This window comes from Petromyzon marinus, unplaced genomic scaffold, assembly GCF_048934315.1.
Source record: "Petromyzon marinus isolate PM22_M1 ecotype Great Lakes invasive population unplaced genomic scaffold, UKy_Petmar_22M1.pri1.0 PM_G_Scaffold_26, whole genome shotgun sequence".
Taxonomy (NCBI): domain Eukaryota; kingdom Metazoa; phylum Chordata; class Hyperoartia; order Petromyzontiformes; family Petromyzontidae; genus Petromyzon; species Petromyzon marinus.
In genome coordinates, this window is record NW_027422828.1 from 965001 (window position 1) to 967500 (window position 2500).

Genomic DNA, 2500 nt, shown 5'->3' on the forward strand with positions numbered 1-2500 from the left:
ACGAGGTCAGGCTTTCTCATCTCTCCCGTCTCGGATATGAACCGTGGCTCTTTGTATACAGACCAGCCCAATCTAGCCGCTTCGTCTGCCAGAATGTTACTGATCTTGTTATGTCGCGCAATTCTTGCTTTCTGTACTGCAGGACATTGACCGAGAATGTGCGAAAGGGACTCGAGTCTGGCAGAGCATTTCCTGCAGGAACGTAAGGCCCCATCTCTGCCTCTGTTCAAGCTTTCTCTTGTTGGGTAAATATTTGCCCTTAGTTGTAGTGCTGCGATAAAGAAGCATTGTTTAAAGCCGCACCATGGCCTCAACCAAGCATTACTGATTCTATCATGCGCAAAGTTTACAATGCCCCTTCCTTGAACCGGCTTTTCGCACCATCTCTGAAATTCATGCTCCCTCCAATCGCAGGGTCTCGGATATACAGGTTCTTTTGACACCGAGTCCCTGAGAACGAATGTTGGGATTGCATCACTGTCACCCCCTGCTCGTACCCACAAATTACGGTATTCTTCCTCCATACCCTGCGAGGACACAATATTACGGGTGATAGCATCGGACGAGTTTGCTATACGTTGCAGCCTTCTAACTTGAACCGAAGGGATTGTTTTTTCCAGTTTCAAGATGGCAAGGCCTCCGTCTCGGGCTCTGGCATATAACAGTCCATCACAAGTTGAAGCGGGAAGGTGGAGCCATCCTTTTACCGCCTTTCTAATCTCTTGGTCCAACCCACGGAGAGTTGATTGCTTGCAGTCCGAGTGGTCTGCAGGATATAACAATCTGGGTAGGGCATAGGCATTGAGTAGTTCAACCTTCTGAGTTGGCTTCAGAGGCGCCTCATCGATTTTCGAGATCCATGTCTTTAGCTGACAATGTAGATCAGGCTGTATAGTGCCAGTCCAAGGGCCAATTTTCAGACCAAGGTATTTCGCTGATTCATCAGGTTGGATCATATGGACATCTTTATTTTTGATAGTCCATGGGTCGCAGTTGTTCACCGTATATGAATCTTTGGTTGGGCTTATCATGAAGCCCTGGCACTTTCTGGCCTGAACCTCCAATCCCGATAGCCCACAAAATGATTCCAAGATCGCTAGATTGGCGGCCATACCAACCCAAGATTCGCTCACCAACACCAAATCATCAGCAAACGCAAGAGCTGTCACGTGGTCGGTATCAATGGAGTACCCAACTCCGTGTGACTCTAGGGTGCATATCAAAGGGTCCATGGCAAGATTGAAGAGCAGGGGTGACATGGGGTCACCCTGTTTGACACCAACACGTATGCTAATTTCTCGAGTCGACTCGCCATTGCTTTTGAACGAGGTCGTACACCGATCGTAGGCGTTCTGGATGATGCCCACCACGTGTTCATCTACTTTCTTGTGCCTTAACACCCATAAAATATGAGCATGCGAAACCGAGTCAAAAGCTTTCGCTATGTCGATAAACATGACAGCCAACGGCCTGTGCAATTTCTTAGCATGTCTCATAAGGTCCTGTAGCACCTTAAGATTTTCAGAGCAGCCAGATGCCGCTATAAAACCACGCTGCCTTGGGTTTAAGGGACAAGCACGAGCAAGACGTGCAGTCATTATTCTGGAAAATAATCTCAGAATAATTGAACCGATCGTTATTGGTCTCCAGTTCCCCAATTCTTTCAGCTTTTCATCATCCATAACCTTAGGAATAAGAATCGTCCTATTCTTTTTCAACTCTTTGGGAATAATTCCTGTAATCATCCATGCATTAAATAGGGCTGTCAGTGTCCGACCCTCGGGGTCGGCAGCACAGATTGCAGCCCTTGTTAGGCCATCTGGCCCAGCTGCTGACGTTGGTTTAATGGCCCGTATGGCAGTCTGAACTTCCTCCACCGAAATTAGGGGCTCAAAGTATTCGTTATTTGCAACACCTGATGACTTAAATTGGCCCAGGCCATTGAATGGCAACACCTTCTCCCATTTTTCGCAGTAAAAACGATATACATCTGCGTTCGGGATTCGGCATTCATGACGTTCAGTGCCATCCAGGACTAAGGACGCAAGAAGAGAGCGGTTCTTAAAGAAGAGCTTCTGGTGCTTCATGAAGCTTCCTCGTTTTTCCGCTCTCTTCTTCATCCAAGATCGTGTGGGTAATATCCTGGGTTTAATAATGTCGTTCTCGGGTTTTGAACGTTTGCCTTTGTTTTTCACCAATCTCATCGGACAAAGCATCAATGCTGTGGCAGTTTCTACGAGGGCATCATGTTGGCCCTCGCCGTTAAGCCAAGCCTTTATTGCCTCCATTGCAGGCTTTTCCAGGGTCCCAGAATTCTCATTCGTAAGCCGCTCAGCTGCTTGCGCGAGTATGGATGAAGTCCCCGTTGTTACATTTGGTGGGGGAGACAATGTCTCAAGAGGCCTAGAAGAAAAATGTAAGCTGTCTGACATGGGGGCCCCTGTCTTTTTACTTAGGTCCCGTCTCTTGTCAGAGACTTGCTTGTTGGTCTTAGTCCCAA

General features: G+C 47.6%; 1 pseudogene; it reads right to left on the reverse strand.

The window, feature by feature from the left end:
- LOC142913818 (28S ribosomal RNA) overlaps positions 1-2500 on the reverse strand; it is a 10591-nt pseudogene that overhangs the window by 4200 nt on the left and 3891 nt on the right.